The following is a 25,791-nucleotide window of genomic DNA, read 5'->3' on the forward strand; positions in this document are numbered from 1 at the left end:
TTTGAGAGTCACCTCTAGATATGCACAAAAGGATTAATCCCAACTGTGACTTGTTACATTGAGAAAATAGTAAGTTGTGTTTGATTTCCTACTGACTCATTTTCTTGCGTGTTACAACTTACCATTGGTTTTTATGTGCAAGCACAGCTTACACTTTACACAATTTTGTTAATAGGCATTTTGTCTTGACTAGCTGTAGGTATTTATTTTGTGCTTAATCACACGAGATGGGTGGCTTTCTTTAGCATCCACCTCGATACTTGCTGTAATGTGGGGGGAATAATGTGAAGGTAAGAAAGGTTTGATCTCAGTGACTCACATTCCTGATAGTGCTGCCCAAAGCCTTGAGAAGTCTCCATGGTGTTGTACAGGATGAGAGATGGTTGGGACAAGGATGGGCATGGGCCCTGTCCTTGTTTGTGTGTTGTCCCTGTCCCAGTTGTTTTTTGATTCCTGAGTCAGACTGAGGTGAGGACATGGTGTTAGTGCCCAGGTGTGCAGTTAGAACATCACAGCACTGGATAACACATCAGCAATTGGAAGGAAAACCCTTCTTTTTGCCCCAGGATTGGAAACACATTGTGCCATCCTGATTTGCTGATCACACCTCTGTGTGTGTGGGTGTAGTTTTGGGTCATCTGTGGGTTCCAGCTTTTCCAGTGAAAGGCTTTAGGAACAGAGTAGGGTGTCACTGTATGTAATGAATTACAGGCAGCCTCTCCCTGGGCTATTAATGCCATTTCTCTCAAAAGTAGTGGCTCTGCTGCCAAGCCATCCATATTCAAAAGCACAGGGAACATGGAAAACTGAGCCACAAGGTTCAGTGTAAAACACCACAAGGTGTTTTATTTTTGCAAGACAATAGGACCAAATGAGATCAACACCTGAAAAGTTTTTAATCCAGTGATCCAGTTTCTAACCCAGGTGAGCACTTGCTCAGGTGGGGAGTGGTGACAGCAAGAAACCCATTCTTGTCACTTCTCCTTTCTGCAGCTTGTTAGAACTGGGTATAATTTCAAATGTTTCCAGGAATGGCAGGAAAAGGCTTCAGCACATCTGCTTCCAGCACTGGCTCCATGGGATGAGAGCCCCTCAGGAGAGCAGGTGAGCAGGACCCTGCTGAAATGTCCACGTTGCAATGGTTTTATGGGCCTTAATATAAGGAAGCAGATTGTGGGGAGAGACCAGCAATGCTTGGTGTGTATGGGGCCATTTACCATGAGCTGTGATGGCAGGGCAGAGCCTGTGTGCCCCGCTGGCACTCTGGGGGCAGCTGCAGTGCCTGGAGGGTGATGGCCACTGCAGTGGTGACAGCAGATCTGGTGGTAGGGCCATGTTTGCAACTCTTCAAGGCCTTCTGCAAAGCCCTGCACTGAGGGTCTTTTCCTCTGTCTGTTAGGAGGGCTTTTGAAGCAAAAAGATGAAGACATAAAATGATTGATACATACAAAATTGCAGAGGCAGAGCCATGCGAGTGTCAGATCCAGCTTTCTGCTGCAGCTCAAGTCCTGTTTTATAACCCAGGGGGTGACATCCAGGCATGGAGCTGCCCTGGGGACCCCACACATGAGGAAATGACTGGGAAGGGTGACTGCCCCTCTGGGAAGACATGATGATTAGCTTGATGTAGTCCATGGTTATGCTCTCTGGTGGCTTCTGGCATCTTTTTCTTTTGGACTTGTGGCTTCATCTTTCCAAAAAACCAAACACCCAAAAGCCTGTGGGTGTGTGGATACAGCACTCAATGGAAAATCTTCTTGGCAGCCTTTGAGAGGTTTGTTTTTGTGCTTGTTCCTGGTGACTGGGAGCTGTTTACATTTGCCCACAGAGTAACCACAGCAACAAAACTGCCCATCACCAAGAATTAAAGCCATTAGATAAAAATGATCATCATGCAGTGATTAGGTATGGAGGGAAATCATATCACAGCTTCTCCCATGGTGATGTGCAGGAGAGCCAAGGGTGCCACTGGAGAGGGATGCATGCAAGGATGGGAGTGCCAGGACCAAGCACTGCAACACACTGAGACTGGCTTGGGCACAAAGCCACGACTCTGTAGGTGCCCATAAGGCTCTGCAGGGCTTCTCCCACCCCCTCAGTGCTTTCTGTAAAGTGCAAAATTCCCTTGCAAGCTTAATGAAGCCCACTCTACTGCAGACATGAAGGGTGCTCCCTATCTGCTCATTTTCTGCTGAGCTGTGTGTTAGTAATGATGGGAATTTTTCATATGCTGATTTTTTCCCTCCCCTTGGGATAGGAAACATATGTAGTGTTTTTAAAAACAAATAAAATTAATGGCTTAACAATAGAGACTTTGAATATTTGATGGAACATTAGTAGGCTGCAATCAATCAAAAAAAGATCTTTTTCTTCTGAGTAATAAATATGTTAATTATTTTATCTACTCAGATAAAAGCTTAATTACCATAGCACTTGGGAAGTGGGAGTTGTTATGCATAGTGTTCCTAAGAAAATCAGTTCATTCTGCAAATAAACCAGAATTTCTGCAAGCAAACCAAGAGACATCCTACTGCTATAGACAAGCTGCGCTCTTCTCCTGGCAGTGGTGTAGCCAGTAGGGACTTAATTGCTCCGAACTTCCCTTCAGGCTGGATTTGCCCACTTTTCTCAAGTTTTCCACCTGGTTACATGCTCAGCTGTGATTGTGCCTTGCCACCCATCTCTTCTTCATGTGTGGTCTGGGTGGGCTGCAGAAGAGCTGGGCCAAGCACTCCACGGGCCCACTTTGCCAGCAAATATTCTGGAGTTCATCACTCCCTTGGAGCGGGGTGGTTTGGCCAGGCTTGCAGATCATCACATGGAGAGACCAGCAAGGGCAGAGCAGGGACAACTGTGCAGCATCCCCCTCCTCGTTACACCCTGCTAACCCCTCCCCTGCTTGGCCATGCTGATGGTGCCTGCATCAACAGCAGATAAAGCACAGAAAATCCATGCTGTGCTTTACTGCATAGCCCTGAGTGACCCATTTTTCATACCCCTGAGTAGGTAGAAGTGAACTTCTTGGGTTTTTTATTAACAATCCAAAAAGAATCACACAAAGATGGCACATTGCAGAACTGATGTGAAGAAACAGTGCTTTCTTTTGCTGTGGAAATAAAATGAGAAATCAACTAGACAGCAAGACAGGGCTGATAAAGTCTATAAATGCCAAAGACAGTGATGGCATGGGGCTGGGACTGGGGACTGGAAAACTGGTGGTGCAGCCCCTGCTCTTTGGTGTCCTCCCCAAATCCAGGGCTTTGCCGTTTTCACTCTTGAGGACAAAAATATGTCCGGCTTGTGATCCCTTCCAAAGGCTTTGGCAGCCTCTCCTGGCAGTTGGCTGTTTCTGAAAAGGCAGGCAGCTGTTGCTAAAGTGATTTGGCAGCAGAACTGGTGCTCTGGAACCTCAGCTCTGCAGGAGAGGATCAGCACCCAAGGCTGCTCCCATTGTGGATGGGGCTGGCTTTGTGCTAGCAGCTCACCTTTAGAAGGAGAAGATGGGTGTGAAGTCCCCCTCTGTCCTTCTTCATCCCCTGTGCCAGATCAATGCACTGTCCCAAGGAAAGTTTAGGAGAAACTCAGCAGCCAGCATCTCTTTTGATTCCTCCTAAGGATTATAGAAGTATCTTTCCCAATCCTGAGAGCATCCCAGAGCTCAGTACTTTGGAAGAGAAGTCTCAGAGCAGCAGAATTTTCTAGATGTGGATGTCTTTATGTCTTTATGGATACTCTCAGAGATCAGGGTGCCTAAGAGTTAACAGGAATTTCAATCAAGGAGACATTAAGAAGAGCAGAGGGAAAACAGATTAGCTGTCCTCTTGCCTTGCTCTATAAGATGAGACAATGAGAGAATGTGATGAGATCAATGGAAAAAATAAAAGGAAATGAGAAATCAAAGGAATTGCTGCTTTACAGCTTATTTCATATGGTGAATTGGGAAATTTGCCCTTCAAGGGATCAAATATTCCCTTATTTTTTTAACAGATTTGGATAACTCATGACTGCAAAGATGAAACCCGTGATAGAGACTGGTCCCCCACAGGGATTCAGAAGGAAACGATCCATTTCAGGTACAAGCAGTGGGACACTTCTGGATGTCCCCTCCCCTGGTGCTCTCAGGAACCACACAGAGCTGTGGCATCTGCCAGAGTGTGGCTCCCCACAGGGCTGGAGGGTCAGGTTATTGGAGCTGTAAGTCCAGGGACATCGGTACAGCTACACCACAGGACTGCTCTCAGAACCTCAGGGAGGCTGAGCTGCACACACCCCCCTCTCCAGGCTGTTCATGGAGCAGTGTGGCAGATGCCCAGAAGCAAGACAGAGAAAAGGATCTCCATTTTACCCTTCCAACATTTCAGTGATGCTTCTGGAGTCACAGTCCTCATGCCTTAAAGCAGATCCAGGAGATCCTTTCTGGAACTTCAGGTCAGCTGTGGGCTTTGGCAATTCATGTCCCAAGTGACTTGCCCTCAGAGGAAGAGGTACTTTCTATGAGTTGTCATTCCAGCAGTAGCTCTGATTCCTGTATTTCCCTAGGGCTGTGATTTTGTTTCCTCTTAAAGCATTTTGCTGTGCCTATTCCATAGCTCCAGGTCATTGCTGAGCTTTGCATGGGTCATACACTCCCTGTCTTCTTCTGCAGCCTCCAAGCCTCTGCCCAGGTGGAAGTCAATGGGAAGACTCCTGCACTGGAGGCTGAAAAGGAACTTTGCATATCTTGGGTAGACAGGTCCTTGGGGCACCAGCAGTTGGTGGTTGGTGATTGACTCCAGCCAGCACTGCCCTTTGATGAGCAAAGATTCAAGGTTTTTGCAGCCACACACTGCTGCCAAAGCCGCCTCCTCTTTGGGAGTGCACAAACACCCCAGTTCTCCTTCTTCCCTGATGTACAAGCCCTTGGTCTGATGTCCCAACCAGCTGGCTGGTAGCAGGCAACTGCTGCCAGAGGCTAAGATGAATGATTTGTCCTTGTGCTACTGTCAGAGTTTCTTGAGACTGATGTCTCTCTAAGGAACATCTTTACCTTCATAAATTTTTATTTAGCATTTGTATCTCTGGTACTTTGCATATGTTTGCTGGTGATATCTGCTAGATGAGGCTTGTTTCCCTTCCAGGTGTCTGAGTGGGCTTTTCTTTCCCCCAGCAGTGACTTTGGCTATGCTAGGCAGTGTCTCTTCCCATGGCACAGTAAATTTCCCATAGATATGGCACTTTAGTGACAAAGGAGCCACATTTTAGCAGTAAGACTACCTTGGCTTTAACCTTTTGAAGATTAAACTCCAAAACTGAAACTCCCCACGGATACAGAGAACAACAACAAAAAAGCTTTTAAAGTGCGCTGCTCTCTATGTCTGCAGCAGTGGGTGCCAGCAGAAAGGAGGCCAGCTCCAAACAATTCCAGCCTTGCCCCACACTCTACTTCCAGACTTTGAACGTGTTTTGTTTTATCTTCTACTTGAGATTTTCTGTTCTCTCTAATTGCATTTAGTGCCTGGCTTGGGAAAGGCTGTTCTGCTGTGAATGCAGCTGTGCCCCTGCTCCCTGCACAGCCCACCCCTCTGCTCCGGAGCTGTCAGGTGGGATGACTGCCTTGCAGGGTCTGTTTTTGCCAAGGAGATGTTGAAATTATTGGCCAGTTCTTCAAAGGTCTGCAGTGGTTCTTGATGTTCCTCATCGGAGCGGGGCAGCGGAAGAAAGTCGCCTGGGAAATGCTGTCTGGAAGTGAAAATTGGATTCTTTAATGCTCTTGAAGAGCAAATAAAGTTTCTAAGCATGAGAAGTAGCCCACGCAGCCTTTAGATGTGTTTGTACCCAAACAAACCCACGTTGTACCCAACGTATTAATTTCTTTGGCATGTAAATTGCTCCAAATAAGCTATCGGGTAAGGCTGGATGCAGGGAGGAGAAATCCAGGACAGGTTTTCCTTTCCCACAAAACTGGCCTGATCTTGTATCCATGATTGTGCTAGCTGGTCAGGAGGGTTATATCAGATAAGGAAGTTTTTATTAATTTGACTTGTGTGCGTAGGACAGGGTTGACTTGTTTTTATTAAAAAAGCTCTTAAAATGGTCCAGTTCAAGCTAAGAGACCATCTCCTTACCCTTCTGTTCAACCCCATGATTAGGTCCAAGGGTATTTGAAGTTTCAGGGTGTTTCTTGGAATTTTCTCTTTTGGTTATTTTGTAAACTCTGGATGCAGAAGAAGCAGCCTGTGTCGGCAGCAGGTGCAGCACACCAATGTCACTTTTAAAGCCTGTTATATTAACTTTCATCCCCTCTAAACTGACCTCTGTCCTCTGAGTATAACACACACCAGGGATTTCCATTACAGCCCTACACTTCATCCCTGGCCTCACGTGGAATTTTGTTGGATGTAACTTGGACTTGCAGAGAATCTGGCTGAAGAGAATAGATGGCAAAAAAGGTGCAGAAATTTCTTATTTGATGTCAACCACCACTGTTTTAAACTGCAATTTGTGCTTCTGTCTGCACAAATCCACCTAGAGCTAGAGCATGATAAAACAAGTTGTCCTTTAGGATTCTTTAGTTTCTGTTCTTTGCTGCTAGGAGACAACTTTCAGGGCAAGGCAGCTGGATTTACACTTATGGAGAAAAGCTGGGGTGGACAGAAGCAAAATGACAACTGTGGTGCAAATTACAATAATCCTAATGACTGAGGCAGCAGTTGGTCATGCTCCTGCATGCCCAGACCATGGTGGGGAGATCCCACCCCTGCACCAACCCAGGGAGCCCAACCCCTCCAGTCCACACAGGGCAGGACAGGGCAAGCATGTAGTTTAGTGTGATTGAGCTTCAAAAGGATCCTCACGTGCTCTCCTGGTCTCCTGATAGGCCCAGCTCTTGCTTTGAATTGTTAGAATCATGGAACCATTAAATCATTTAGGTTGGAAAAGCTCTCTAAGGTCATTGAGTAAAACCATTTCCCCAGAGCTGCCAAAACCACCACTAAACCCAAGGGATGTCTCCAAGTGATGCATCTACACAGCTTCAAATCCCTTCAGGGGTAGTGACTCCACCATTTCCCTGGGCATCCTGTGCCAGGGTTTGGTAACCATTTTGGTGAAGACATTTTTCCTCGTATCCAACCTAAACCTCCCCTGGCACAACTCGTGGCTGTTTGTTCTTGTTCTGTCACTTGTTACCTGTGAGATGAGGCTGATCCCCACCTGGCTACAATCTCCCCTCAGGGAGCTGTGGAGAGTGAGAAGGTCCTTCCTGAGTTTCTTTTTTCTTCAGGCTGAGCCCCCCAGCTCCCTCAGCTGCTCCTCACCAGACTTATGCTCCAGACCCTGCCCCAGCTCTGTTGTCCTTCTCTGGACATGCAAAGACTGCTTGGTACCCCTCCTTACCAGGACTAAAAAAAGATATGCCATAGAACTAATTTCTTGTTCAGATACCAATATTCAGCTCTTTGATGTCACCATGATCCACCCAGCTTGCTTGAAAGCTGACAGAAGCCAACCAAGCAAAAAAAAAGAGAAATAGAAATAGCGATTTCCCCTCCCTAATTTTCATGGTGGAATTTGCTGGAGGTGGGGTTGATGGGATTGACAGGGAATTGCTTATTCTTTGGGGAATGTCTTGAACGTATAAATCACATATGAGATCTTCAGGTCATATAACTCTATCAGCAAAAATTCTGCTATAGAATATTCTGGTTCTTTTCAGTGCATACTTTTAACAAACTCATCAGCCAAATGTTGTGTATTTCCCTAATTCATTCAAGACACCTGCTATAAATCACCCTTGATTCTGACCCGTGAAGGAAAACTAACTTGAAAAATCCCTTTCTGTATTAATTTTTGTCAAAACATAGTTTATGACAACGGGTAGGTTGCTGATAGCTCTGGCTATTGTTGCCCAGGACCCTGTGGGTTTGGTAAGCCCTCAGCTGGAGTCCATGTGGATGTCTTTCCTCAGCTCTTTGTTTCTCGTGTTGAGACTTGTGTCTTAGAGTGAGGAACTTGATTTATTAAAAAACACCATATAATATAATAAGACAGATGTCAGCAATGTTAAATACCTCCATAAATTTTGCTTCTCCAGAGCAGATCAAATGTGCAATTATTTGAGGCATGATGAAGGAATCCTGCACTGAGGCAACACTTTAGTAACCTGATAGCATGAGCAGTTCATGCCATGTGCTTACAGAAATGGGGTTGTGGGATTGCACTGTCTCGCACTTCTCCCCCAATAAATATTTCAACTTTATAGATATTTTCAGCTTAACTTAGCAGAGGACTTACACCTGATGGGTTGCAGGTGACAGCGCTGGGCACCTGTGTCTGATTGATTTTTTCTGTGACATGTTGGAGATGTGAAGGTCTGATATTGGCTGTGCTGTGCATTCCTCTCCACAAGAGTTTGAAGTAGAGCCTGTGGCCCTGCCTGGAGCTTTCCTTTAGAGAGATGGGGGATGCAGGCACTAAAAAGAGCCCTAAGGGATTTTTCTGCATGTATTTGTGCTTTTCTGCCCCAACAAAAGAATTTTCTTCTTCTATTCCCAGGGTGTTGTCCACTTTATCTCTTTTTGCTTGTCTCCACCATGTCACTGCCAGGTTTTTGAAGCTCCTGGGGCTATTTCCAGCTCACACAATGCTGGGCTGGCAGCACAGAGCCTGGGGAAAAACCCAGCCTGGAGCACAGCCTGGGGCTGCAGCTTTCTATTCCCAGGTTGTGGCTCAATGTGGAAGATGTGTGCTGCTCATTTGTCTTACTCTGCCTGTAAATTAGTAGTGCCAATTAGCATCCAAAAATAGGTGGAGTGTTAAGGACTTGCAAAGGTTGGAAACTATTATATATATAAATATTCAGTATAATTCAATCAGAATTAACATGAACAGTCCTTCTACAAGCAAGCATTTGTTTATTGTGAGCATAGGCTCACAATATTCTAATATTAATATTATTAGATTATTTGGATTATATTAATAGTATTTAGATTGACTATTAGGAAAAAGTTCTTCACCAAAAGGATCGGAATAGGATGCCCAGGGCAGTGGTGGAGTCACCATCCCTTGAGGGATTTAAAACACATAAGATATAGCCCTTGGGGACAGGGTTTGGTGGGGAGTTGCCAGTGCTGGGTTAAGGGTTGGATTCAATGGTCTTAGAGGGCTTTTCTAACCTAAATGATTAAACATATATATATGTATATAAATACACATATATATACATATACATATATACATATATACATATATATATGCACACACACACACACACACATATATGTATATGCAAGTATTGCAGTTCTGTTCCAAAGCACATTTCTGGGTTTCTTTCCCTGTGAAAAACAAGGTATGTGGGAGCAAGGAAGCAAAGGTGAAATGTTTATATCAGGGCTGGAAAGTGCTCCTCAATCCTGTACTATGAGTTTGTGGGGACAAAAATCACCATTTGATTCCTTAAAAAAAAAAAAAAAATCCCATTGTGGATTTCTAAGGTTTTTAAATGGTTTAAACAGGGTGAAATTTGCATCATCAATGTAATAGCCTCCAAACCCTTTAGATGCTTTGGCATGCAGGAGTTACACTCACTGTGGCGGTGTCCCCATGAAATGCAGTAGCTGCAGCTCCTCTGTGCAGGTCTGTGGGGAGGCACCAGCCAAGGAAAAACCTTCTGAGGGTCAGCAGAGAGATGAGAGCCCCAGGGCTCAGCAGGTGCTGACAGCCATGATTTATCTCACTTTATTGTAGGACAAGTGAAACTGGCCCCACACCTCTGTTTTCATGTCTCTAACACAACCTCATCCAGCTTTTGCATTTTGTCCCACTGCCAAGCGCCGTGCGAGCCCCTGCCGTGCCTCCCTGCCATTAATCACCAGAGCCTTTCCCTGGGCTGCCCTGTGCTTCCTTAGAGACCAAATCCTCCTTATCATTCCCATATAATCTTGTTACAGCTTTATACCTGCTTGCATGCTCCACTTATCAGCCAATAAATCTGAGCAAGACCAAACAGGGGGTAACGGTGGATCGCTGGTCCTGATTTCCTGGGCTTGGGCTGTGGCAGTTTCTAAACAACCTCTTTTTGCACTGCTGCTTAAAGCAAACACCTCGCCCCAGTTCTCCCTGCCATGAACCTGGGTAAGGTTTATTCTCCAGCCAGTACCACTTGCTGTTCTCACCTTGAGATGTTTCCTGTGCACCCACCCTCATTCTCACCTTGTCCCATGGGTAACAAAGCCTTTCCTGAGCCTGGGCATGGACAGAGCAACCTGAATTCCAGATCTGCATTTCTGAGCCTTCCCACTTTTCTTTGCCTTGATATATTTATGCCTCCTTTCAGGACAAAAATAGGATTTTATGAGAAAGTTGAGTTTTGTGTATGGTTAAAAACATCCAGCTTAGCAGGGGTTCTGTGACCTCGGTCAACATGCTCATGCTGAGGCATCAAAAAATCCCTCAAAACAATCAAAACAGGAAAAAATGAAGTCTGACATTTTTCTATAAGTTGTAGGTGAGCCGGGAGCTAAGATTTAAGTGGCAGATGAAGGAGTTCATTGCAGTAGTTTTGAAATATGGACCTATAAATCTCCAATTTTTACATGAAGAGCCCAGCATGTTCCTGTATATTTATTTTGTAGAATGTTAAGTGGTTCAGTTTTCCTGTGGTTGCCTTGATTTTCTTTTCTCAGTGGAGTTTAATTCAACATAAGCCCTACTACTTAGTCATTTTGTTCATATTTCTTCATTTAGATGCTTGTGCAGGGAAAGGTTAGGAGCAATCAGAAAATATTGGAAGCAAAATAAATGTTCTCTAATCTCTCTTCAAGCCCAGACTGAAATGTTATTAGTACTTCTGGGCTTGTCTGGATTAGTTTCTTAAGAAGCTGAAGCTGAACAGATCTAACTAGATTATTAATTTAGTAAAACAGAGCCTCTCCAGGGACTAAGCCAAATGAGTATTGTGTTGCTTCGTTTCTCTCCATGTACTCATGACTTCTGTGGTGGATTTTTCCTTCTTTAAAACAGGGAATGATGTGAGCAAAGGGGCTGTGAACACCCATCTTGTGGGCACCACATGGCAGAAGTGGGTGAAGGGCATCTTCAGCCTCCCCCCCTCCTCCTCACCATGCTCCTTTGCTGTGTTTTTGGGTTAAGAAATGTGGGCTGCAAACAGCTCATGTCTTATTGCCTTTGCAACATTGTCAGCTTGAATCTTAGCCTGTGCTGATGGATATTATTACCCTTTTCAACCAGAGTAATTCTTGCATTCCTGTGAAATCTGCTGTCTTATACTTTATCCAGTGAGGAGATACTGATGCAGAAAAACAGGGTGTTTTTCTGGGGTGTTTGAACATTGCACACAGGGTCACTCCTCTGGACAGGGGAGACATCTGTGAGCAAGACCAAAGGTTCCATGGCTGGGCACCTGGGCTTGAGATGCTGCACCCTTCCCAAATCACCTGGGAGGAGCAGGGCTGAGCCAGGAGCAGTACAGGAGGAGTACAGTGCAGTGCAGAATTGCCTTTGTAACAAAGGGCCACAGGACACACAAAATCAAGATTGCTTTAAATGAAAAGATTTATTTCAACTTTGTACCTGGTGCATACATAACCGAGAGAGGTCATGGGCACAGGGGTATAAATGGGCCGGAAATGGAAGTATACTGGTACCTGTGAAAATGGGGTTATTGGTTACCAGTGATGTTAGTCCTGATTAAAGCTCCAGAAAGTTCCCAGTGAGGGATGTCTGGATGTGTTCTACCTGCCACTCCTCTCCCTTGCCAGGTCAGCACTGTGCCCTGCTGTGCCTGATGCCCAGGGAGGGGTAAGAGGATGGATTTCTCCATGGGGTCATGCGGTGATGCAGCCCCTGAGCACTACTTAAACCCCTGGGGTTTAAATACGTGTTGTAGCCTCACCCATCACTTGAAGGAGGCAGAGGAAACAGGGCATCACCCACAGAAAGCAGGTGATGAGCAATGTCCCATGATGTCAGAGTTTCCTGAACATGAGCTGTGTTTAAATTTTAAAAAAGTCCTTATACTAGAGGCATTGAGAGTTAGTAGTCAAATATCTAATAAACAAGGAAGGGGTTGGACTAAATGGGTTTGGCTGCTGGTGGAGTCCATAGGTAAGAACAAACTGGCACAATGGGCTCCTCTTTCTGTAGGAGACAGGTGAGCTGCTCCTTCTCTGCAATCCCTGGTGCTGCTGCAGCATGGCCAGTGTCACCCAGAGTGCAAAGTGGCTCCAGTGTCCTCAGCCTGAGGAAAGCCAAATGAGAGATGAGCTGGATCCTTCACGCTGTTCTCTGAGTGCAGTCGATTGCAGCATCTGGTTGTAAGTGTGAGAGTAATTCCTTGTGGGCTTTAGTATTGGTGGTAGGAAAAAGATTGCATTTTGTGAGGCTTCCATAAGTGACACCTGCACTTCAGCAGCTGAAGTGCCCTGGGGCAGTTGTGTCTCATTACTTGAGGGGCTTTTTTAACCCTTTCCACAAGGCTGGCTCCTGTGGCTGATGTGTGATGGCAAGGTTTAGAACTTAGGGCTGTCTTCAGGTGGGAATGAACCCGATCAGACTGAACTTATATCCTGTTTTTCTCCTTCCCTCCCAGATAACGCCTTTAGAATGGATCAGTTTTTGGAGGTGTCTGCCCTCATTTCCTGTTTAAGGACTGCAGAGATGGCTCAAGTACCACCACGCTCTTCTGTGAAATGTCTTAGGTTCCTCACAGAGCCCAAGTTCCCACTGAGCAACAGTTCAGCAGGTTAAAATCTCAGGGGTTTGGGTCACTTAGCAGAAAAGAAAGCCTGCTCACATTTAGCGACAAAATACTTTCACAATTGCAATGGATCTGGCAAAGAAAATAGATTCAAGCTACTAAGGAAGAAATCAGAAATTTCTTGCTGAGATCCAAATAGCAAAGCCTGGAAACATGAAGCAATTTGTCTCTTGTATGAGCCATATCCAGAATCAGCAGCAATAAATCTAAGCAAGTTTAAGCAAACAGTGACATTTTTTCTGTTCTTTTTCTGTTTCCATAATTTTTGATAGGAAAATGGAGTTTACACATCACCCTGACACTGTTAGTTTTCTTCCAGCTGCTTTCCATTTGTGAAAGCGTGTGTGTCATATTTATCTTGTACTCTTTAAATAACCACAATTTTATTAGTTACTCCTTATAACCTCTCTAAACATAGCACTATTTTGGGAGGAACATGACAATTTTGCATAAGAAAACATGAAGTGTTATATAAAATGTGAAAGGAAGGGAAGGCAATGATGATAAATGGAGCTGAGCAGAACATTTCTGGATAGTTCTGAAGGAGAATGTCCCTTTGCAAAATCAATATTTGCAGTGGGCAAATTTCAGTGCTGTGAAGTATTTTTAATTTCCTTTTGGAAAAATTAAATGGATTTCCTAGCCTTACCAGAAAGGCACTTTTCAATTCTCTTTCTGGCAGGAAGCAATGTAGATAAATGGCTTCTAAGAAAGCTTGTAAAAATACTAAAAATCCTCACCCTAAGTGCTCCTAAAATTGAATTGGATTATTACATATTTTTTAATTCATGTTTTACTCCATGTAAAACAGGATGTAGGATGAATATATTTTAAATGTTACACATTTTTGTGGGAAAGTACTTCCATGTTCTTGTGTTAAAATAAACAAATAAAGATGCTCACTAATTTCCTACTTTTAATAATACTACCTCTGTGTGGTAACAGGGTTGGATTACACACTGGTCTGTCTAAGCTTTTAATCATCTGCACAGCTTTCAGCATAGAAATGAACTCAAAAATCTTTCTGTGCTCAGAGCATCACAAAACGCTTACAACATTCAACAAAATGGCTAATTTTGGCCGCAATCAAAAGTTTTTCTGGATTTGACAAAAATCACCAACTTGATGCATGGAAAAAATGGTTTTTGCCTCCTTCTAATATTTCTGGGCATGGTCATGGGGACATTAATACTGTTTATGCAACAGAAAGATTATTGTCCAATTTGAGACTTTTTAAATTTGTTTTTTCCATTGATATCTGAACAGGCTTCCAGAAAAATATATTGACAATGCTGAAGGTATTGCTGTGATTCATGACTTTTTCTTCATATTTTCTAATAAAAAAGTGCTTAATCCACTTCAAAATTAATTGGCACATGTAGCAGTTTCCAGTAATAAATATTATTCCATCTGTTCTATTGTTTCCTGCTGAAAAGTTGTTATGATTTTAATTTGTTTCTGATGGTTCCCCTCAGCCTCTGTTTGGGGAAATGTTTCCCTTTTAATTCATTTTGTTTGGAGAGCGAGTGCTCCGGCACGATCCCCTGCACTGGGGCTGCAGCTGCTGGCGCCGCATCCGCAGGGATGGCAGGAAATGCATCCACAGGAAAATGGTCCCTGGTGGGTAACGTGATGGGATATGGTCAGGTGATGAAGGCTCTGGAGCATGAGCCCTTTTTGGGAATTTTGGGAATTGCTGAGGGAGACGGAGGAGACCTGACTGCGCTCAGAACTGCCGGAAAAGAGTTTGGGAAGTGGCCTCTTCTCCCCGGTAACCAGCAACAGGACACGGAGAAATAGCCTCAAGTTGCACCAGGGGAGGTTCAGGTTGGATATTAGGAAAGATTTCTTCACTGGAAGAGTGGTTAAACACTGGAAGAGGCTACCCAGGGTAGTCCCTGGAAGTGTTCAAAAAACGAATAAATGCAGTATGTTTTAGTGGGCATGGGGGTATTCAGTCAAAGGTTGGATTTAATTATCTTGGAGGCCTTTTCCAACCATAATGATTCTATAATTCTTTGAGTTTCTGTAGGCAACAGTAGAGGTGAGGGCTGTCATCAAAACCTGGTGATTTTGGAGCAAAGCAGTTGTATTTGTACATGGTAATTTTCTGAACTTGTATGTGGCTCTGCTCACCTTCTGTGCATTCCTAATTTCTGGGTTGGAGTATGGCAAACATCTGCTACCCTGCTTGTGAAATATTCACAACTTTTCATTAAATCACAGCCACGAGGTATTGCTGAGTGTTTTCCTTGTTAAAGTGGATGACAGTGGGGTGTGCTGTCCCTCACTGGTGACTGTGGAGTTTCTGATGGCATGGAGGCATGCTCATAAATTCAGTAATTGTGGGCACATTTCTAGTGTTGAGGATCACCACAGATCTCTTCCCAGAGAAAAACAAATCACTGGTTGGACACAGCTTTCACTTCTGACAGCTGGGGTTTGATTACCTGAAGCTAATCTTGAGCTGTATTTTTCTCATTCATGCAAGAGTGTAGCAATAACAAAGTGACTTAATAATCTTCCTCCAGGTGAAAGTTCTGCTGCAAACTTGAATTACATATTGATTAACTGTGGTTCTGATTGATTTTATTTTACTGCTTTGGATCCCAGGGCTTTTCTCAACTTGCCTCTGGAGAACTTAGAGCTGGAGTAAAACACATACCTTGTATGGAGGGTTTCCTCCTTCCGTGTTAACATTTAATTGTATTTCCCATGAACACACCTTACTGTGGCGTTCATTTTCATCTCAGGATTTCCCGTGAGATTGTGGATTGCTGAGAATGTGCTTGGGATGCTGCAGGCTTTGCAGAGCAAGGGTGTTCAAGTACCAAGGCAGGCAAACGTGCTCCCTGAAGCAAGAGGAATCAGATCTTCTTTCACCCACCTTGGGCTCCCGGTCTGAGCACTGCAGCTCTCACTGATGATTTATTTTAAGTCAATTCCTTCTGGTGGTGACAGGTGACTTTGGGTGATCTGTGTGCTTAATATAAGCAGAATCCATAGGGAATGTTTTTCTTGAGTTATAGATTGATGAGTGACTCCTATGTCATATAGTGCACAACTGGTATATAGATTTGAGCTAAACCACACACACATGTGTTGTCAGCAATCCATTTTTAAGAATTTGCTCATATTATCTTTTTCCTTTACAAAGTTCCATACAGCTGGCAAAAAATTTGAAGCATCTATTGAGGCTATTTTCTTTGGGTTTTTTTCTTCTGGGATTCTTAGAAGAAATTAAAAGATAGACATGGGAAAGTGAATTGTGAATTACAGACTCCTACTCACCTGGATGTCTGCTCAGCCAAAGCTGTGTGGCTGTCAGGGCTGTGCAGATGATGCCCTTGTGCATCTCCATCCCAGAACCAGCTGCACTGTCCCTGCTGGCTGCTCTTCATCCTCCCGTGGTCCAGGGTGAGCCTTGGACGTTGTGTTACTGAGGTGCAGAATTAGTCTTTCCCAGGGAACATCTGGTCCTGCTAGCTATTCCTAACCTCCATCCAAATTTTGCAAATGTCCTTAAGTATTTTGGAGAGCTTGTGGCTGTGCAGGAGGAGAAGCACCTTGATGAATAACACCACGTGCAGTGGAGCAGCGGAAATGGCCAGTGGATGAGGCGAGTTTCAGTGGGGAAGACAGAAGCAATCCAGATGAGGACTTGGAGGAGGGGGATGCCTGCAGATGGGCCAGCCCCTGCCGAACGCTGGGATAGCCCATTGCCCATGGAGAGCTGGGAGAGGTTTCTAGGACAACTGATAGGCTTGGGGAACAGGGAAAGAATGGAGCCAAATCTTAAAGTCAGATGAGGAGAAAATGAGTAACATCTGCTGAGACGTGTGAAAGAGCCATTTGTGCTCACTGCAACCTGAAGCTTTTCTCCAGCAGCCCCGGCAGCGTGGGCCAGCTCGCTGTCCCCCACACAGGCTGGCTGGCTCAGGGGTCGTTAGGGATGATTTATGTGCTCATTACAGCCACAGCTCTGGACACTGCCCTGTGCCTCACTGCTGTGTCCCCCAAAGCCTCAGCACTCACACAGGGGCATCACTTCACCTCTGTGTCGTCATGGAGAAAAGCCTCTGTCCTGTCCTGAGGCTGCAGAGGGGTGAGGTCCTGGGGATGCTGCTGCTGTGCAGTTATTAGTTATATTAATGGTTCATAAATAACAGGTTACTGCCAATCTTTCACTCCTGACACTGTGGGTGCACAGAGCTGCACGTCCTCTGCCTCTCCCTGCTCCCTCTCCATGCTGATGTCAGGATAAATTTCCCCTTGACTCTGATGGGGCAAATAACTCTCCCTGATTCTCTAGCTGGTCCCTCTGCTATTTTAACAGATCAGCTTTTTGCCTCTAATTAGGCTATTTTCTGCAGTGCAGAATGTGGTTGGAAATGCTGGAGCTGGAGGTAGTGAACAGTCCAGAAGGATTGCACCTGTGCTTGCTAATCAGCGGTCGCTTCAGCGAGCTGAAATTAGGAAAGCACACAAAAGAGTGAGCAATTTTGAAAATGAGGATGAACATCCCGAAATTTTTAAGAACAATTATGTTTTCACAGCTGTGCTGGTTGCCCCAAATGCATAGAAATCAAGTCAAAAAGCAAACTCCTTTAACTCAAAGAAAATTAACCTTCATCGTTAAACTCAATGAGAAGTAAACTTACTTTCCCTTCAAGTGAATAATACAATCTTGAAAAAACCTAGCAGCACGTTATGCTGTAATTATGTTCTTTGAATTAAAGTTTGTCAGTCCAAGCAAAATAAATAGAAACACAGGCAGGGCAACAGATATATTATACTTGGAACAAAGTTTGGCCCTGGTATGTTGTTTTTATGTTAAAGCTATGCCAAAGTTAATCTACTGTAATTGTGTCTATTACCAGATTCTAGTATAAATAAAGGAAACAACCTGAAAGCTGTTGATATAATTCTTTCATTAACATCTTGGTGCCACCATGGAAGGACTTGGCCAGATCTCATTTGTCAGGAATCGGGCCAAGAGTTACTGAATTACCCAGGAGCTGTACATTTTGCTTTGGAGGCACACACTGAATGTTTTCCTGTGGCTCCCACTCCACCACTGCTACTGAAGGTCTGTGGGGAGGGGAACACCAGAACCCTTCCCTTTTTACCTGTGAGGAGCTTTTGAGGCGGTCAGTGGGTGCTGATGGGCCACAGCCAGGTGGGATGGGGATAAAGCTCTGAGTTTCTCTGAGGGGATTGCAGGGGTCTGGGGTGGTCCCCAGGAGTGAGGCTGGGCAGTGGCATCCAATGGATGCAGTCCCTCTGCACCCAGGTTTGGCCTGGGCTGTGAGCAGAGTTTAATTTGAGCTCTTTCCTTACTCTTTGGCTAGCAATATTGAGGATTGGGACGTATTTCTGATTAAAAAAAAAACCAAAAAACACCCTTCACAGTAATGCAGGGAGAGAGAGGGAGCTGTTTCTTACACAGGTGGGAATTAATCCTATAGGTTTACCTTCAAGTATGCTTTTAAGGGACGCCCTGCATGCCTCTGACAGAGAGGAGGCAGTCTGCGGCTTGCTCCCATCCTGTTCAGTGCCTCCTTGGGGCCTTTCTCTGGGATACGCTCTGAAGACAGGATTTTGTTGTCTTTAAGAAACATCAGCTTCTTTTTTGCTTCCTTTCTGTGGGTTCCTGCTGTTCCTTTCCTTCCTACATGCTGCTTTTGGATGCTCAAAGGTTTTCTCTCAACAGTTCTGCCAAATCCCACACTGGCAGCAGGATGAAGAAGGGTAACTGGTGATGCCTCTGATTTGAGGTATTATTCTGAGGGTCTCAAGAGCTTTTCAAAGCATGACCTAACTCTGTGCTAATCAGTATACAGCTCTGTTTTGGGTGTGTCTCAAAATAAAGTTTGCTTTAAGTTCATGCAGTCTAAAAAGATGCTGGGGAACAGGGAGAATGGATTTCTCTCCAATCTATGTGTCACTAATGTAAGAGAAATAGAGAAAGAAATTGTTTTACCCACATTCCTAAAGTTATTAAGCAGCAGAAGTGAAAAAAATCCTCTCCTATGCTTGATACAGTTTTCCCTAAGTGACTATTACGTCTTTCTTTGCATCCAAAAAAGGAAATTATCAAGATTATGAAATCCGAAGGAAGTAGAGGAAGTAACTAGGTAGGACAGGGTACTGAGGAAAGGTTAAATCCTTTAGCAAACCTTGTCTCCTTACATATAATGTGAAATATTCCAGATTTGATCATTTGCAGCTTACTTTGTGTTCTCTACAGTTCATTGTTTTCTCCATTGGAAAAAAGTTTAATTTTTTTTAGCCAGTCCCTATGTGAGATCAGATGTATATCAGTGTTCTCCTGTCTCTTTGCAAGGACTGAGTTCATTGAGCTGTTTCCTGGGATCTGTGTTCAGCAAAGACCCATTTATTAAAGGGCACTGTGTGGTCATGAATGAAGGGTTAAAAATATCCCCCTCTCTATCAATTTTGCATGTGTTAAAGTCTAATTTTTTGATTCAGCTCACTCTCCAGGGCATTGTCCAGGTCACCCTGGCTGTGACAGAAGGCACATCCCTGTTCCCCAAGGACAGGCTGCTTCATCCCCTCACTTTAGCATGCACCCAGGCCCTTTGCTTGGGGAGGTAGGGCTGGGATCTGCCAAAGCATCTTGCTGCACAAAAGATGAAAAATGTTGATGGTTCAAGGAACAATTGTCCATCTGTGTGTTGATCACTAATCCTTGGTCTCCCTCAGTTGGTTGATGGATGGCAGGCCAATAGTATCTGCTGCCCAGTCTCTTCTCCTTGAGGATCCTGGGAAAAATCCTAAAACAAATTTACAAAGCTCTGAAAAAGAGAGAGAAACCAACAGAGGCCACAGACATCAGGAAGGATTTGTTCTTGACCCTGTGTCGTTGGGGTGGTGCCCATTCCTGCCATCCCACGGACTGATCTCCAGCTCTGTTACAAATCTGGAATCAGAAGCTGGATCCTCAGGCTTTTTCCTCCTGCCCTGCAGCAAAAGAAGGGAGGCAGCTTCAGTCAAAAGGCCTTGGCCTGAGGGAGGACTCGTGGCACAAACCAGAGGGAACAGGATCCTGAGGATCTGTGTTTACCCCAGAAGTTGGCTCCAGCAGCCAGGCCGTGCAATGCACATGGAAAATATGCAAGCTGGGAAGTGCTGCTGACTCTGGCTCCTTTTATGCTCTGGACCATTATTTCTGCATAAGCACCTCCTGAAAATATCAGAAAGAGTGTGGTGCTGCCAATGGAGATCTTTGGGTCTGCTCTGAAGGACTGTGAACTGTGATATGAATTTGCTATAAACCAAAGAATGAGACTGGGTGAAGCTGGAGCTGCGCAGTCACATTTTGAATTAATGTATGTACTGGAGGCCTTTAGTGCATTTACTTGGCCATCGCTGGGAATGGACCATGAGAGCTGGTTTTTGCTGCTAGCAGTGATGTGGAGTCCTTGGGTTCACTTCAGGAAAATCAAAGTGTCTGACTAAACCCAGGATCTGTTACTTCAAGAACAGATTTTCAGCTAATAAATGCTACATACGCACTTTAAAATTCCTTAATTTTGACTGCTTTGCAATACAGTAAACAAAGTTTTTGTGCCTGTTTTCCCCTATAAATATTTATTACAAAGTTGGTGGCTACTGGTTGAATGTGAATATTTGTTGTTCCCAGAATTTTTGGACATGACGTACCAAAGATGAGCATGTGGTTTTAATACACAGTAACTTTTTACTGCTGGAAGACCTTGGATTAAAATCAGCTCCAGGAATTGCTCCTACAAGAAGAGAGTTGGATGGACTTTTGCGTGCAGAAGGTTGTTAATCAGAGGTTGTTTTGATAAAGATGCTCATGAATATGATTATAGAATGGTTTGGGTTGGAAAGGACCTTAAAGATCATCTAGTTCCACCCCCTGACAGATTGCACATGGGGACATGGTTGTAATGCTTTCAGACTGACTTTGTGAGTGTTCCCTTAGTGGGTGTAGCAGGGATATCTATTAATACACCAAATTTTCCATAGATTTTGAAAAGATCTGTGTCTCCTAGTGCCCCTCCATTCCCTGCCTGCCAAAGCTTTGCACATCAGTGTTTCTCCTTTATGCAAACTGGATGAGGAGAAGTTACATGTGAAATGAATCAGCAGTAGCCAGCAATGTGTGTGGGCTACATGGCAAAATGCTGGATGCCAGATGAGGAGAAATAGAGACTCCCTGTTCTCCTCAACAAGGAGAAGTAAGATGCCATCATCCTTCAGGAGTATGAGCAACCTCTCTCCATAAAACCAGTCTACTTGAAATGCAAACAATTATAATTTAACAAACCATGTTCTGCCAGGAAACAAATATAAAGAATTTTCCTGGATTTGCTAGGGATAAAATGAGTAGAATATATTTTAATCTTTACCAGATTTCCTAAATTCTGGAGGAAGAGAGTGGAGCCTGGTGAGTGGCCTGGGGAGAAGATGGCACGTTGGTATCTCGCTGCCAGACTGCTGACACTGAGTACGGATTGTGGTGCCACCAGTCCAGCCCAGCCTGTGCCTCTGCCACTGTGTGCAGGGTAGGAGAGAAGGGAGATAAGGTGGAGAGCATCTTAACCCAGGCTTGAGTACTGGCAGCAAACATAATGTCCAACTCTTTTTTCCCCCCTCCATTTAGTGGGAAAGTTACAGTCCCAACTTTCTCAAAGCATTAACCCTCCCCGGGCATTCTGTGGGATGAAAAAGTCTGGCAAGGTTGGAGAATTTGTGTTCTAAGACTGTGTGGCCTCACTGGAAGCATTTGAAGTCCTGGGAGCCTGGCAAAGCTGTCTGGTCATGCCCTAAGCATTGGAGTTCTGAGAAAGCCTGGAGAAGGGCAGAAGTCTGCAATATATGGAAGTGAAGTTGCATCACTATCCAAGAAGAGGGTGAAAAGGGAACATAACTCAAGGTAAAACATGGCCTTAATCTCACTGCTGTCACAGACAAAAATCCTTGTTATGTTCAAAGAAAACCAGTTAATCTCTAGTGCATTTGTTCCTCCTTCCCCACACCTACACTCAGTTGTTTTTTACAACTGCAGCTTTAGGACACTCTGTAAGACAGACATAATCCTGCCACCAGCAGAATGCAACAGGTAATAAATTACACTGTATATAGAAGCAGCTTCCACAACTTGTTTGTGCTTGTTCTGGTTGTCCACAGCCTCTCCACTACATTGGCATGCATGGAAAATACCTGTTGTGTTTTAAAAGGAGTGTCTGGAGACAAGAAATGAGCAGTGTGGAGATGGGAATTAATACATCACGTGTGAACAGGTCTCTTTTGCTTTCCTTGCTTTGCTATGTGTTAACAGACCAAAAAAGTCCCCTTGACAACAGATGGAAAATGAGTCCCAGTATTACCAGGGGCTCCAGCAAAGATCATGGCCCATTGCACAGGAAGGATGCATTCACTTCCAGAAGATCTTTCAGTCTAATTTAAGCCAGAAAACAGAAGGAAGGTAGATAAGGAGGAGGAGTGTAGAGGGAAGAAGAGATAATGCCTCCAGGAAAGTCATTAAGGAACACATGCCTTCCTGACTTTATGTCTTTTAAAAGTATATTTTCTCTCTCCTGTTGGGCTTTGAACCCTTCTGAGTTTATTTAGGCTATTGCAAACTTGCTGACTTAGGAAGCAAATAAGCCTTAGGGATCAAAGCAGCTGGTATTGTTGGAGGTATTGAGGGTGAAATAACACATTAGCAGAAGGAGAGCTGAGAATAAAAAGAGAAAGAAAATCCAGCTTGATTATTTTGTTGTCTTTTGCTTTTAACCTCCATCCTAGCTGGATCCTTTTCATTTGAATTAGTATTAATTTTCTTTGTGTTTATTCCAACAGCATAAATATTTAACGGTCCTAGATTACAGAGTTGAAACATGGCATTAGTTCCAACCTTAAAGATTTGTGCAGGGTCTCTTCCCCACATTTAGATGGCTCCCACATTGCAGGGAGGAACATCTCCTGTCTCTGCAAGAGGAGCATCTCAAGCTCTATTTTGAGCTAATTTTCTTTTTTTTTTTGGTGTTGTTTGAGGCTCAGGAGCCATAAACACCTCGCCCACTCCCAGTCGTTCTGTTGCTGTTTTATGGTGACAGAGCAACAGCTCTGGGTTTTCAGGGGCACTGGGACATGCAGGTTCCTGAGCCTGAATGCTCTTTGCTACCTGCAGCAAGCAGGCTCTGGGCCTGGGAGCTGTGCAGAGCATCAGGCATGGAAAAATCCATGCAAATGTGGTAAATGTGGGTTATGTGTGCAAAATGAGAGGATCAGTGCAGATATGGTGAAGTTATTTGCACTAGTTTTTGTTATGCAAGTAGACAGATATTTCCCTTCTCAATTGTTTTCACTTTTAGAGAGAAATACAGAGTAAGGAGCTTTGGCCACTGATTTTCAGGGTGTTAAAGTGAGAGATTGCACTATTGGAGATTGCAGTTCTTAGATCTCTGAAAATCAGGCCATGCCTTTAAAACCCCATATATCAATTTAGATGCCTAATTGCAAGTCCACAAAGTGGGGAAAAAAAAAATGAAGGAACTTAATTATGATGATGTCAAATGGTGTAAGTTGGTAAAATTGGAGATTGAAGCCAGAGCCTGTGAGAAATCAGATACAGTCTCTCCTCTGGGGACAATGCAGGTTTACCAAGACAATCAGCAATGCTGTGGGAGAGGCCATCTCCAAGGTCTGCACAAGGCTCTCCAACCGCTCAAAGGATCAGAGGAATAATGAAAAACAGTGAAAATTCAGACACCCAGACAGCCTTGTCCACTGCTCACGGACAGAGCAACACAGCTCAGCCACATCTCACAACAACACAGCTCCTTCTGACAGGAAGCTGACAGCACTTAAGTGGGTTAATTAATTAAATACATCAAAATGAAGAACAACGAAAAGCATTTCAGACAAAATGCAAAGCGTGAGGTGATCTAAAGAAGTGACTTGCATTAACTCTAAGCTCAACCCACAGAAACAGCAGGTTTTGCAGGACTTTACAACTCATGTAATTAGATGGTTTGGCTGAGCATGACAGCTCAAGTGATGTCAGAGCCCATCAGGATCCTCTGCTTGTCTTTTAAATCCATTTCTGCCCTGGGAATGAGAGCTGTAAAAGGAGCTTAAAATATTCATTACCAAAACCCAGTTCTAGCCCCAAAATGTTCATGGTGATTTTCTCTGTTGGTTTCACTGGGGTTTGGGAAGTTGCCAGCTGTATTATGTGATAAGCCACAGCCAGTCTCCATTGACAGAGGAGTCACAAATGAAAGTGCAAAGGACTGTCCATTTCCCTTATCCTTCAGCCAAAAAAAAGGCCTTCAAAACTTATGTGCTCTGCTCTAAAATCCTTTCAACCAAATAGCATTTAAATCTGTGTCTCACAAGTGTGATTTCACAGCATTAATATGACACTGCCATTAGCATGTGGAAGTGTATGTGACATTCCAGTGCATGTATTTATAGCAAAAATGGGACAGATTCACAGCTTGAGAAACCACCGAGTGCCTTTTTATGGGTCTCCTCCGATTTATGCAAGCTGAGATCTTGAGGCAAACTCAGTAGCCTGTTCTTCAGCCACTTTTAAAAATTCTTATATCAAAGTAATTTCTCTAGAGAGTCAGAGTGAAGATATAGCAACTTTTCCTTTTAGATGAAATATCTAAGACATTGCTGAAAAAATTGTTTCCGGGCATTTCAAACTATTAGGCTTTTTCCCCCCCCTTTGCAAAGGGAAGGAAAAAGAAGTATTTATTTATTTTATTTAAACCCTTAAATTATTTCTTCTAGGAAATGCTGAAAAAATTACATAGGCAATTTTGGAAATACTCAAACTTCTTTTTAGAAAACTGCCAAGCAAATTATGTTGCTAATATGTTATTTAAACATATTAATCTATTTTTGAGAACTATTTTAGAAAAGTGTGAGGAAAAGAAACTCCCCACTGCTAATGAAAAGCTATTTTCTGGCTGTTTCAGATCACTTTGGGTTGAATTCTGTATATGTTTGTTGTTTGGATTTACTTGGTGTTTTATTTAATTCATGTCACCTCAAGCAGCCCTAAAGTGCAGTTTTCAGCAAATTCATTTCATTGTGTTTCAACAGACAGGGCATTAATTACTTTTGTAATTAGAAAAAGAAGCATGTGGGGAGTAAATATGCCTTCACCTCTTTTGGGTGCTTAAAAATACCTTCTTTTAAGAGGTGCTGGCAAAGCTCAGAGCTGTGGGGGACGTGACTGAGGAGCTCCCTGCATCTCTGGGATCCCAGCTGCATAGGAACGATGCTGCTGCACCACTCTCAGCTTCACCCAGGCTTCAGCCTCAGCAGGTGGGAATTGCAATTGGCTCCTTAAAAATCCAGGCATTCATGGCAGCCTTTTGAGGGCAAGACAGCCCAGGATTGATTTAGTCACATTGGTGTGTTCTGCAAACATGTGTTTGACTTAGTCTATAAATAAAGGCAGTAGGAGCCAGCAATCCATGAACTTCTCTTTTGTCCTGGTAGCAAACAAAACATAAATATTAAAAATTGACAATCTCTAACTGTCATAAGATGGGCTTAATAACTATGAATGCAAATGAAGAAGTTGGCTTTTGAGTTTGAGCTATCAGGCTAAGGAAGATCTGCACTGTGCAACCAGAAGGGTTTGGGAACACAGGATTTGTTTGATCCCATTACTCCAGATTGAGAAATTAAAAACAACTGTAATTGATTGCAACTGGATCCAATTGAAGCAATGAAGCTTCCTATGAGTAAGGAGCATTTTCTGGGATTGCTAAGGTGTTAATCATTGGACTCCTTTCCACCTTGACTACAGAGGCAGATGCAAGAAGCTACCCAAGTAAAAAGTTTTCACTTCTGTAATTTAAGATAAAAACATTACAGGCACATTACATGGCTTTGGTGGCAGGTCAAACCATGTCCCCACCAGGATGGTCCATCCAGGAGGTATCAGCAGAGGGGTGATGGAACAAAGAGAGCTTGAATTTGGACTCAACCTTTCTAGACAAATGTGGTAGAAATTT

The 25,791-nt window shown here is 43.8% G+C and overlaps 1 long non-coding RNA gene across 1 annotated transcript in view; it reads left to right on the top strand.

The window, feature by feature from the left end:
* The window catches only part of LOC140685005 (uncharacterized), a 35,061-nt gene extending 20,602 nt beyond the window's left edge, over positions 1-14,459 (top strand). The window contains exon 3 of the long non-coding RNA XR_012058100.1: positions 12,587-14,459. This is a non-coding gene — a long non-coding RNA (uncharacterized lncRNA). The remainder of the gene's footprint in view (positions 1-12,586) is intronic.
* The last annotated feature ends 11,332 nt before the right edge of the window (positions 14,460-25,791 follow it).

This window comes from Taeniopygia guttata, chromosome 13 (assembly GCF_048771995.1).
Source record: "Taeniopygia guttata chromosome 13, bTaeGut7.mat, whole genome shotgun sequence".
Taxonomy (NCBI): Eukaryota; Metazoa; Chordata; class Aves; order Passeriformes; family Estrildidae; genus Taeniopygia; species Taeniopygia guttata.